This window comes from Nannospalax galili, unplaced genomic scaffold (genome assembly GCF_000622305.1).
Source record: "Nannospalax galili isolate Female #2095 unplaced genomic scaffold, S.galili_v1.0 scaffold1002, whole genome shotgun sequence".
NCBI lineage: Eukaryota > Metazoa > Chordata > Mammalia > Rodentia > Spalacidae > Nannospalax > Nannospalax galili.
This window is the reverse complement of record NW_008347316.1, coordinates 178,007-191,858: the sequence shown is the minus strand read 5'-3', so window position 1 is coordinate 191,858 and position 13,852 is coordinate 178,007. Positions and strand designations below refer to the sequence as shown.

Below are 13,852 nucleotides of genomic sequence, written 5' to 3'. Positions count from 1 at the left end.
TTATGCAGTGCTGGGGATGAAACCCAGAGATTCATGCAATCTGCATAAGCATTCTACCAACTGAGCCACCTTCCCACCCAACACGTTTTCCTTATCTATGCACAGCATCTGGGTTGATTTCATATTCTGGTTACTGCAAGTAATACTGTCAAATATCTTCTTGGTAGAATGGTTTTACCTCCTTTAGATATATTCCCAGTGGTAGAATTGCTGAATCATAGGGTAGTCATGTTTCTAGTTTATTTTTGGATGAAGGAGAATTTAATATCATAGGAAGGCAAGATGCTTAGGGCAGGTCTCCTATGGCTTTAAAAATGGAGACGAGTCAGGCTCTTCTGTCTGGTGTGTATCCCAGGCAGCTCAGATGCAGGTTATCCTGGCTGTCATGGTTGTTTATGGTGTCATCAGAGTGCATGAAGCCAGAATCTACCTCCAAGAAATGGGCCTGTGGATGGCCAATGAGTGCTGCTGGTTTACCTGTTGGTTCTCTTGAAGTGGGTTAAGGTGCTAGGCCCTTGGAAGTAGGCCCAGCACCACTACCTGGGCCCGGGACTGCAATTTGTTCACCAGTTGTACAATGGCTTTGAGGTCACCTGTTCTGCTGTGTGGCTGTGGTTGTTGGTACCCACCATAGTCTTGAACCGGATGTGCTCCAGCTCTCCATTCTCCATTCGCCAGAATAAATGCCACAGTTAAGTGCATGCAGAGGAGAGAAGAGCTCCCTCCAGATCCCACACTGGTGCATTAGCTGGACCATGGAGTCCCGGATGAAGATGACTTCGGGTTCCTCGTCTTTGCTGTCTGCCACGAATCGATGGTGCAGCGACATCAAACACCTGTCTCCCTGCATGTCCTGTACCCACGTGGGCGAGCAGGGAAAAATATCACGCTCTTCCTTGGAGAAAGGAACCATTCGCTGTAGGACCAGAAAACCGTTTCTGGAAGGATTTGACTGGTGCAGGTATATCTGGCCAGCTTGCTTTTACCTTACAGGAAAAAAACAAAAAAACAAACAAACAAAAAAACAAAAAAACAAAAAACAAAAAACCAAAAACCACCAGTATAAAATGTCTGGGAAAAAGAGCTCTCTAGTTTTCAGGCTTTCTTTTTAAGGAATTCTTATTTTTTTCTTTCAAAATTCTTGTAATCTGTTTAAGGCAATACAATGCTGCCTGCAAGGGCTTCTGAGGAAATCTATTTCTAAGAGCATTGTTAATATAACCCTCATGAAAATCTGATATGATCTATATACTAATCTATTCTCATTTTACAGATAAGAAAACTGAAGAACAGTTCATTTAAATGATTTGTCCAAGATCACAACAGCAGAGGGATAAGATTCAGACTTAGATGAACTGGCTCTGGCTCTAGATTTGTTGCTTGTAAGGTATATAGACTTCAGTTAATTTTTTTTTCTGAATTAGCCTTTTGATTGTGGTGCTACACATAATCCAGCTTTACTCCACTGAGTCACTTAACAAATCTTTTCTTCACCAATTATAAAAATGCCACCGAAGATACTAATTTATTAAAAGTTATGATTAGCAGAATTGAAATGTATGAATTTTAGGTTAGGATTGCTTTTATGGATAGTGGTTTATCTTTTGAAATGGTGTTATATATATGTACAGACAGATATAAAGCTATGTATGTATGTATATCTGAAAAGCATTTTATACAAAGGCTCATACATGCAGAACTCCACTGTGACAAATTGGATAATTCAGTGATGCCTAATCTTCTTGGGTAGTGGATTATTTTCTTCTGGACTTTGAATATTGGCACTAATATTTAAAGCAGTGTGTCCTCATTAACCCTTTCCGTTAGATGGCAGGCTATAATTATATTTCATTTTCCCTTAGGAAGGGAGAGATGATGAATTCAGCACAAAGCCAGACCCCACTGTATTCATAAGTAGCCTAACCGCTGTGCACATCAGGATAACTTTCATGATACACAGAGGTAACACAATGGAAATCACAGTTTAGAAATTCAATTTACCTTGCTGTGAACAGAATTGCCTTCAATACAAATGACAATTAGTTTTGTTCCATAACACCATTATAGAAATGTGACATTGATGAACTACTTACAAACTATTAAAGCATTCACCTACCATGAGCTCATGACATGGAGGGAAAAAATGTTAATTTCACTTACATGAAAAAACATGTGTTTTTTTTTTTTTTTACAAGGGATAGCCACAAGGTCAGGCTACGACTGCTGAAGTAATGAAGTGAAGCCTCCTGAAGCTTCCAGTTGCTTATGCATTCTATTAAAGCTGCAAAATTCTGCTGATTCTTAGTTCTCAAAACCACTGGGGTTGCAGCTCAGTCACAATATAGATTAAGTGTGGAGCGATGCCGGCCTTTAATGTCTCCTCTCAAACTACATAAGGTCCTTCTGCCGATGCTCTTGTTTGGCCTTCATTCTCCTCTTCTTCCCATCACTTACACCCTTTGATAGCGCATGCCAAAAATCACCTTCATGATTTCTGTGAGAATCAAAACCCCCCTGCTGTGAAACACTCTAAAAGTTAAAAAAGAAAGTCTTAAATCTAAGGAACATTTTCTACCTTTCTGGAGGCAAGCACACATTATAAGTTCTATTGACTAATGACTGAACTAGCAACTCTACTGTGCACACTGTGTGCACACATATTGATCACCTATGAGGCTGTGCACATCATTGTCTAGGGAAAGATCATGACATGGATCAGGACAGTCTTCTGTGGGAGTCCAGGCTCCACCCTTCACTGGCTGTGTGAGCCATGGAAATGCTTGATACTGAATTTCAGTAATGGGATGATAGCTGTTGTGTATGATTATTGTGAGAATTAGACATCTAGACAGTGTCTTGAACACAAGAAGTTCTAAATGAAAGATGAGACCTGGTTCCCACCTTCAAGGAGTGTGTTCTAGGAGGAAAGAGAAAACATGTGTATAATATGTGTATACCTCAAGACAGAAAGGCTAATAGCCATAAACAATCTACAAAGTGTTGTGTTGAGAATGTTCTAGGGAGAACCTACTGCCTGGGACATTGCAACAACCTCTTGACCCATCTCCCTGACTCTTGACTGATCCCCATTGATGTACTCTTCATTCAAAAGGCAACATGTGATCTCATCAAGGTCATGCTTAAAATAGTCCCATGGATTTCCAATTCCTCTAGGATAAATGTTTGGTATATAAAATAAAGAATTGATTAAACATGATTGTGGAGACTGAGACTTCTCAAGATCTGCAGTTGGCAACATGGAGACCTAGGACAGCCTGTGCTGTAGTTCCATTCAGAGGATCAAGAGATGGATGGTAAAAGTAGTCCCTCTTCAAAGAGAGGGCAGAAGATCCCTGTTCTAGTTCAAGTGGTCTAGCAGGCAAGATTTACTTTTAATCAGCTTTTTGCCCTATTCAGATCTTTGACTGGATGATCCTTACTCCCAGTAGGGAGCACAATCTGCTTTACTTAGTCCTATCAGTTCAGCTGTTAATCTCATCCAGACAGACTCTAAATAATGTTTGGTTAAATACTTGGGCACCCCATACCCAGTTTAATTGACACACAAAATTAAGCACCTGAGATTCTAGATACATGGCATTTTTTTTTCTGCTTCCTCTGCTTCTTTGCACCTGTGACACCCTCTGTTCCTCTACTACAGTGTGCTTCTCTGTGTGTCACAGTTTCCCATTTACTTGTCTGGGTCATATACATATCAGTTCATAGAGAATCAAGAACTTGGCCTTATTACTTGCATACTTGTTGGAACCAATAGTTATTTGTTAAGTGACTGATGAGTAGACTAGAACAAGAGGAAGCTGATCTGAACCTTAGAAGAAAGAGCATTTCAGAAGAAATTTAATACCTAATTTAGGAAAATCAACAACAGGAAATAACAAAAATATTTATTTTGGAATTATGACTTTAGACATTTGTATAATCATTTTGAAAAGCTAACAGTCAGTTTCTGATGCCCTCAATAATTGTAATCACCCTGAGGTAGTCTAAGGAGGCAAAGGGCTTGTCATCATATTTTAAGAACACTTTTTAACTTTTACAAAATTTATTTATTTAGTTTGTGTGTGTGGAGGGGATGCATGTGTCACAGAGTGGTAGTGGGATGTCAGAGGGCAGTTTTCAGGGGTAGGAAAAAGAGCCCCTTACTCCAGAGTCTTGGTGAAGCCTCTTACCAGCTGAGAATTAAAATTCCAATACAATTAACACCATTTGATGTAAAGGTTGCTGATATAGAGATAATATTCCTGTACTGATTTGCTTTTATTATCAACTTGATACAACCTAGAGTCACTTGGGAAGAGGAAACCTCAACTGAGGAATTCCCTTCATCAGATCGGACTGTGGGGCTTTGTCCTGATTGCTAACCGATGTAGGCTGGCTCAGCACATTGTGGGCAGCACCATTCTTAGACAGGTGGACTTGGGTTTTATAAAAAATCTAGGTGAATATAGCTGACAGAGGGTTGGTATCTAGAATATGCAAAGAACTAAAAAAACTAAACAGAAGAAATCCCAAAACAACTCAGTTAAAAATTGAGTCAAAGAAATAATAGAGCTCTTAAATGATAAAACACAAATGGCTGAGAATTATTATTATTTTTAAATATGAAGCATCATTAAGCCATCAGGAAAATCGAAATTAAAGCTGCTTTGAGATTTCATCTTACCCCAGTCAGAATGGCTATGATCAAAACAAAAACAAGCAATAGCAGCAAGCAATGACAAATGCTGGCAAGATGTGGGAAAGGTGGACACGTATTCACTGCTGGTGGGAGTGCAAATTGGTGCAGCAACTATGGAAATCACTGTGGAGATTCCTCAAAGAGATAAAAATAGATCTCCCACAAGATCAGGTGGGCCATACCACTCAGGCTATATATAGGACTCTGTATCCTACTACAGAGATATCTGCTCATCTGTGTTCATTGCTGTTCTGTTCACAAAAGCCAGGACATGGAAAAAACTTAATGTCCATCTTGATGAATGGATAATGAGAATATGGTACGTTTACACAACAGAATATTAATTAGCTGTTAAGAAAAGTGAAATTATAAAATTTGAAAGTAAATGGGTAGAACTGGAAGCAATCATCCTGACTGAGGTAACCTGGATCCAGAAAGACAAATGTCCCATTTTCTTTCTCATAAGTGGATGCTAGCTTTGATTCTTTAGAATAGGGGTGTTTCAGTTGGAAAATCCTTAGAGGTCAGGAAGCTAGTAAGCATCCATGGTAGGGGGTTCATGGGAGGGGAGATAGACTACAGTGATATAAACGGGGAAAGGGGTATAATGGGATAGGATAAGTCTAACGGGGTGGGCAGAAGACGGAGTAAGAGAATGGGTAACTAACACTTAAGACCTTTTGAAAAAGTCATATGGAAATCTGCAATAGAAGCTTCTTTCAATATATACATATACCATATAAAAAGAGCTTAAATGTAGTTACCTTATAGCAGGGGTTCAGTGGCCCTAACAGGTATCATAGGCTAGCAAATGAAAAACCCAATGCCAGGAATGGACTCCCTTTTTTTTTGAGTTTTTGACCACAGAGTTCCCATGGCCCTAAAACAATACTGGTTATTGCCATAGCTCTTGGTTACTTCCAGAACTTGATAGTAAGACCCTGCATACCCCAGAATAAACAAGAATATACTGTCTGAGTCTTGAGTGAATAAGGAGAAATCAAGCTGATTCTATGAAACTTTTTCTCTACTGGTATCTTTCTTAATACTAGAAGGTGCTATGCATGTTATTGGCAGAGAAAGGTAGTCATCAACCTTATCCATCTGTGAACTCTGAGAGCTATAATAGCAACTGGCCTGCCAAAATATATCCACTGTTGCAATAGTGGCATGAGTGTCAGAGGAGTTCCCAACCACCTCCTGATTTGATTTAAGGCCTACTTCACAAGATCTTGTCTATTAGACCTGGCACTGTTATCAGGGCCAAGAACCTGTAGAAAGACAGTTATAGATCATAGGGGAGAACCTGCTGCTATTCTACTTAGTGGGACTAGTATGAAACTGACTCTAATGACTTATTGTTATAGATTAGTACATCTCTCAACTCTCACCAGACAAGGTTTTTCTTATAGTAGATGGCAATTATCACAGAGACACATAACTGGTCAGTGTGCAGAGAATAAGAGATTGTGGAGTGCTTAGCCCTAAATGGGACACCTATATCACACCCTCTCATCAAAAGGCTCAGGGATCATTGTGGAAGAGAGGGTAGAAAGATTGTAAGAGCCAGGGGTGGTAGATGAATACGGGAAAACTGTGTTATTTGGACATCACAGGGTAGTTGCACACATGAACCCACCACACTTGTAGCAGCATGCACAAGACCTATGTAAACATAAGCTAGACAAACCCCAGCATGGATGAGGGTGGTTGGCAAGAAGCCCCAGCTCTAGCTGAGGTTATTTGGCAACTGATAGATGCTGGGAGAGGGAGAGTCAGTTTTCCTTACTATTGTGTCTCCTTGTAGGCTGACCATATGCCAAGGGAAAGATCCATACTCATCAGCAGTTTGGAAACACAAATTAGACTCAATAGGCCTTAAAAAGAAAAATAATAGAGGACATGGAGTCAGGAGGGGGAGGGAGGTATAATAAGGTGGAAGCGGAGAGGGGAGAACATGAACAAAGACATTGTAGGAAATTCTCAAATCAATAAGAATATTTTAAAATAGAGAAAGCTAGGGGCTGAAGAGATGGCTCAGTGGTTAAGAACACTGGCTGTTCTTGCAGAGGACCCAGGTTCGAGTCCCACATGGCAGTTAACAACTGTCCATAATCCAGTTCCAGTGAATCTGATGGCCTCTTCTGACCTCGATGAGCACTGAACGACACCGGTGCACTTAGACACATGCAGGCAATACGCTCATACATGTAAAATAAAAACAATAAAATATTAAAAAAGAGAAAGCTAGCTGAGCATGAGTCTGGGAGTGAACCAGAGTGAACCAGCAAGCAGTATTCCTCCAGGGTTTCTGTAATAACTGGCCATGAGTGAATTTCCTGGTTGGAGGTAATGCGTTGTAGAATAGCAAGCAGTCCTGCCTTCAGGTTCCTGTCTTGAGTTCCTGCTCTGACTTCCCTCGATGATGTTCTATGACCTGAAAATGTAAGACGAAACACTCTCCTCCCCTAAGTTGCTTTTGGTTAGAGTGTTTTATCACAGCAACTGAAAAGCAAACTAGAACAATTCTTTTTATATATAGATATTTTATGTTAAAATAATAATGAACCATGCTTAAGGCTTAAGTCTATATGACCTTCATGTATGGCCTCAGTCCTTCCCCATTTATTTTCTGGGACTCTCAAACAAGATTGTGGACTTTTTTTTTTTTTATAGTGAAGAGGTCCTTACTTCTTGCTTCTGTGCGTCTAGACACTCACCCAGTTGTAATCCTGCCCAGTGACCTCAGGAACCATCTAAGGATCTCATTTAAATTTCTTACCACCAAAATCTAGAGCCAGCTGTGTTTAATTTCAAAATTTGGGAGGCAGAGGCAGGCAGATCTCTGAGATCAAGGCCAGCCTGATCTGCATAGCAAGTTCCTGATCTGCATAGCTGCATAGCTAGCTGGGGCTACAGAGAAAACTCACCTTAAAAAAAAAAAATCACCAAAATCTTTGATATGACCATTGTGAGAACAGTGTGACACTTCTTTGAGACACCAGCATCCATCCTGTCAGGTGTGTTTTGCTTTCTTCCTTAATGCTTCTCTTTCTCTTAACATTCATACTTAAAATGTTTTTAAAAATAAACTTCAGCTCTGCTTTACTCTGGCTTATTCTGAAATTATTTTCTATGGTAAATCCCAGAACCCAGTTTTACTTGAGTCAAGGTCCCTAGAAGATTCAGGGAATTCCTCAGGCTGATGCCGGTAACAGCACACCCCCTGCCAACACTAACGATTGGTCATGTGGAATACCTCTCATTCTGGATGATGACACTGAACTGATTTTTTTTTTTTCTGTAAACTGCAAGTGGGAGCTAGAGTCTTGACAAAGTTGCAATCCAACTTTATTTCCTACAGAATACTGCATAAACAGAGTTGGGCACCACATATGATGTCATAGCAGGAGGCATCTTCTAGGTGTGTAGGTTCTAAAAGTAAACATCTGATCTTTCTGGTATCAAGTTGCATTTTGTCCCAATGCCCAGCAAGTGAGTGTTATTTTGGTTCCCTGCTAATGACATCCAGATAGCATTATCTTTTCACTTAATTGGTTTAGCAACTCTTGGTGGCTGCCTGAACAATTGTTCCACTGCAGGTTGCAAAATACTGATTTCTTAGTACTGTAATTCCTACTACATCTATTAGTTGGAGTCTGTAGGTTTTCTCCCTCAGCTAGGGCTGTTTGGTGTTCTGAATTATTTCTTTTTTAAAGAAAAGTAAACTGAATTCTAAATTCATTTTCCTTAAAGTTTTTTTTTTCTTTTGCCTTAATAAAGTTTCACTGTGGATTTTGTGTATTGTAAACAATTCTAATCATTCTTTTTGATGCTCAAATTGCTGCCTTGCTGGCCAGTGGGAGCCCCTTTAAACCCTTTAAGCTGGTTTCTATGACCTTTGAAGAGTCTCATTAAACTTTGATATCATCCATGCTTTTTGGAGCAACAAAGTGCTCCAAGCTCATCCTGTGAACTTCCTGTCCCAGATATGAAATCAGCTTTATCTGCAAAGAGTTCCCGTTTTTTTCTCTGCAGCACAGAATATTCGGATCCAAGCCTGGTCTGTCCAGTGCTCTGTATGTGCAGGTCTGGTATTGTTTCCAAGGGTTTTCAGTCCAGAGCAAGGAAATGGGTGTTTTAAAAGCCCATGGGCTTATTCTGAAATTTCCAATTCAAAATCAATAAGCTTTTTACTTCGGTTAAAAGATCATACATGTCCTTTTTCCTTCAGTGAAAATCTTGACATCTAAGAACATCATATCTTTATAATATTACATTTTTTTGTTGTATTTGCTTTCTTATTTTGTGTGTGAGCAAGTGTGGAGGTCAGAGCACATATTTTGGGAGTTGGTTCTTTCCTTCTACCACGTGGGTCGTGGGGGTTGAACTCAGGTCACCACTCACTGAGCCATCTTTCTCTTTACAGCATTTTTTTTCACTATGCATAGTTAGAAACACACATGGCAATATTACAATTGGTCTACTGAATAAAGTTTACAGTTTTTTCCTTCCTTAGAAGAAAATAGCTCATTAAATAAGTGTGGCCCAAACACTGAGTTTTAAAGGCAGCTGAGTTATTTCTTTACTCTGTATTGCAAATGATCGTTTATAATGACTTATATACCACTAGTAATGAGTCCTCATTAGATTTGAAGAAACAGGGGCTTTATTCTAATAGACAGGATTGCTGTAGGGGAGGGGCACCAGGGATTAGAATTGCATTCTGAACTAATTAGTTGCAGCAACAAAAGAACATAGGAAATTTTCTTACGTAAATATTTGTTGACAATGAATCTAGCTTGCAGAGGTTTGTCAGGGAGCGGAAGTACCTCTGTGGACGTCCTGCTTCATTACGCAGAGACATGGTCCCTCACTGAACCTGGATTCTTTTCTCCCCTGGACCTGCCTGGGCCTCCTAATTAGTATCAAGCATCTATCTGTTTCTTAAGATGATTGCTAGGCAATATGTTGGCAGTAACAGATTTCCTCACTTACTCTTGCTCTTTTTTTTTTTTTTTCTTTTGCCGTGAGGACGTACTGTGCAGGGAACTGGGAATGAGGTTGGTGTCAAAAAAAAAGCTGGTGTCCCTTTCTGATTGTTGAACGTGAGGACAGAGGCAATACTGGATGGTTCTGTTGCCACAGTAGAGATTCTTTTGAGTACCATTGAGCTAGGAGGAGCAAAGAAAAGTCAGACGTAGGAAAAGGAGATGAAGGAAAGGAAGGCGGGCAAGGAAGATCAAGATTTATTTACTATGCTGCACTTTGTGCTGGGCAGTTTAACAACTTCAAGAGTTCTCAGAATATAAATTACTTCAGCACCTATTTAGAATCAACTAGAAGGTCCGTATTAACACCATTTTAGTGAAATCTTTTGGCCTCTTCTTGGGCTAATTTGATGATCTATGAAGCACGTTTGCTAAACTAGCCATGCACTTTGGGTTGAGACTGAGACGAAGTTTTCCAGTGCACATTTTCTGTAGAGACATAATTAAGAACACCAGTCCTGTAACCACCTTCCTCCTATTTTACCAAGCCCCTTGCCTAGGACCTCATACATAGTAAGTGCTCAATAAATGTCTGCTGAATTTATTTATTTAAATGTCTGCTGACTCAAGTAATCACTTTATTACTTTACAATCTTTCTAAATCTATTCCAGTTCCCTAAAAATATACTCACAGGAATTTTGTGCAATTTGTATGTGTAAGGAAACTCCCTTGATTTTGACATAAGCATATATGTTCTACTGTAGAAAAAGGCAATATTAGGCCAATATGTTAATAATAGAATTAGCACTCAGTGTTGAAAATCATCTAAATCCCCATTTTGTAGAGGACAAACCAGATCAGTTGTGTGTCACCTGCGTGTAGGACACACATCTGGTTAGGGATAAATCAGCAGATCCTGGTTTTCTAATTCCTCTTTCCAGGTGTGTGCACCCTCCGTCACACTCAGAGCCCAACCAGAGGAGAGGAGAAGGACCTGACTTCTATATTCACTGAGCTTAATGCAGTCACTTTTAGATCCCTGGGAGAAATCATTTCCTGAGATGAGCATGGAGGCTATCAGTCATGTATTTCACAAAATAAATCAGACAATTCAGCAGATCCGAATAAGACCACTTTACATTGAGAATCAGATATAGGAGAGTCTCTCAAGAGACCAGAGATGCTGCAATGTTAGGGGCATTTTTGTAGCAGTGGCATAAAACTATTGGGCTGTCTGAGAGAGTTCATTCCAGTGAGAGGTTAGACAGAATGACTGTCCTATTGTCAATTTCCCTCATAGGTGTTGGGGATGGACAGTCACAATCTTAATTACTCCTATTTGAGCTAAGGGCGGAGGACAAAGCTAATGATGTCACTAGAGTAGGCACACGGAGAGTATTTATTATGCCCGAGTTCAGTCAATGGAAAATGTTGCTACCCCATCACTCCTAGGGTGATGAGCTCTGTGGTAGCATAGCGTAGCAATGAGTTGTGCCAGCTGCCCACCAAGGGTGACAGTTTAAAAACAACAGACTGAAAAATGTTGTAAATTTGAAAAACAATGAACTGCCTGATGTTAAGGGTAGTGATCAATGGCGTTGGTGCCTAGAAAGCCAAATGGCAGTGAGGAAATTCATACTATTTTAGCATTCAAAATGTTTCTTGCAATGATTCATTGAAAGTCAAATAGGTGTAAAGGCATATCTATGTATGTATACATACACATACATTATTCATATTGTTCTCTATGTTTAAAATGCTCAGGAGCTGAAATGTGCTTGGAAATGTTCAGTCAAGTGAAATTGTTCCTTTTGCAATATGCAGTTAGTATTGGTAGCTCAGGCTGCCTTTCACAGTCTTTCCCAGGTGTAATTGAAGGTGAAGGGCAAGTAGGAGAGAGAGGATTTGGCTTACTTCATGCTCTCCCCCAGGAGCTACACAAGGCTTTATGGGCTGGGCTCTGCACTGCACAGCATGGGCACATTGTGAATGATGCTCTACCCGCAAAGTGGTACAATCAGTTTACTGCTATAGCCACATGGGAGTTTGGGGTTTGGAAATGTACCATTTTTGTTTCCTCCTGATATCTCAAACTTTGTCATTAAAAATAATAGCCACTTGGCTGGGCACAGTGATGATCACAATTTACCTGTAATCCCAGCACTTGGGAGGTAGAAGGAGGTGGATCAGGAGTTCAAGGTCATCCTTGGCTACATAATGAGTTTGAGGCTAGCCTGGGTTACATGAGACCTTGTCCTCAAATCCAATCCAACTCAACCCAACCCAACCCCATCCAACCACCAGCTAGCTACTTACCATATCTCAGAAGCTAAAGCAACCCCCAGCCACTTACCATGTCTTGTGAGGTAAAGGGTCATCTGGGTTGTTCTGTTGATCATTATTGGGCCATGCCATGCAGCTTTGTGGTCAGCTGGTGAATTGGCTGGTGGTTGTGGGCCTAGGATGACCTTGGCAGAGAGCAGTCATCTCTCTTCCATGTGCTTTTCACATCCTTCCAGCAGACTAGCTCAAGTTTGTTCTCATATTAGTGGTATAGTGGTAGTTAATGTGTGTGTGTGTGTGTGTGTGTGTGTGTGTGTGTGTGTGTGTGAGCACGCATTTTAAGCCACTCCTGAGGTCAGGTTTGCTGATTTCTTATTGGCCAAAACAAAGCACATGGCCAAGCCTAGTGAACACTTAATGCCAATAAGCAATAGACTCAGAGAGATGATCATGAATGTCTGTAATCACTGGCAGTTCAATACAGTAATATTTCTCTGTGGAGTTTGGACCTATTCATTTCTTCATCCAGATAACATTAGGTGGAAACCATGCTTATGCATGCTCTGGGGGCTGAGACAAACTTTGTGCTTAAAGTGGCTACCTGGTGGGATAGAGTTTTCTTTGCCCCTTACATCATCCATTTCTTCTTTCTTCTCTCAACTCAGATATTATGGAAGTCTTTTTTTTTTCTTTTTGGTATTTTTGAGGCAGGGTCTGCCTGTAGCCCTAGCTGGTCTGGAAATCACTATGTAGACCAGACTGGCCTTGAACTCACAGAGATCTGCTTGCCTCTGCCTCCTGAGTACTGGGGCTAAAGGCGTGCACCACCATGCCCGGCTCAAGATAGGTCCCCTGTATCACTGGATTCTTCATGACTTTTATCATGAATGGATGTTGGAGTTTGTCAAAGGCTTATTCTGCATCTAATGAGATAACGATGTGGTTTCTGTCTTAGTCTTTTGATTTGGAGGATTATTTTCATTGATTTACATATGTCGAACCATCTCTTCATCTCTGGCATGAAGCTGACATGATCAGGATAGGCAATCTTTTTGATATGATCTTGACTTCTGTTTGTAAGTATTCTATTGAGAAAATTTATGTCTATGTTTTTAATTTTTTTGTTTTATTTATTTCTATTTTATGAGTGTTTTGCTGGTATGTCAGTATAAGTACACCATGTGCATGCAATGCCTGCAGATGCCAGAAGAGGGCATCCGATACCCTGGAACTGGACTCATAGGTGGTTGTTAGCTTCTATGTGGGTGCTGGAAACTGAACCTGGGTGGGTCCTTTACAAGAACCGCAAGTGCTCTTAACCACTGAGCTATCTTTACAGTCCCTTTGTGTCTATGTTTATCAGAGAGATTAAGCTTTAATTTTTTTAAAAATTGGATCTTTACCTGGTTTTTGCATCAAGTTAATACTGGCTTCAGGAAAAGAATTTGTAAGTGTTCTTTCCTTTTCTATTTTATGGAATAACTTGAGAAGTATTCGTATTAATTCTTCTTTTTAAAGTCCGATAAAATTCTGTATATACTGATACAGAATACTGTATCTATCTGATCCTGGGGTTTTTTAGCTTGGGAGGTTTTTAGTTACTGCTTCTATCTCATGGGTTTCTATGAATCTATTTAGATTATTTATGTCATCTAGGTTTAAATCTGGTAGGTCATACATATTTAGAAATTCATCACTTTCTCTTAGATTTTCTAGTTTAGTGGAATGCAGGTTTATTAAAAACATTTTATTTATTATTTTACATGCATGAGTGTTTTGCCTACATGCATGTAAGTGCACCCATGTCATGCAATATCTGTGGAGGTCAGAAGAGGGTGTCAGATTTCCTGGAACTGGAGTCACAGATGGATGGTTGTT

The 13,852-nt window shown here is 40.0% G+C and overlaps 1 pseudogene; it reads right to left on the bottom strand.

The window, feature by feature from the left end:
• Positions 1 to 325: 325 nt before the first annotated feature.
• LOC103742802 lies at positions 326 to 913 on the bottom strand (annotated as a pseudogene).
• Between the last annotated feature and the right edge of the window lie 12,939 nt (positions 914 to 13,852).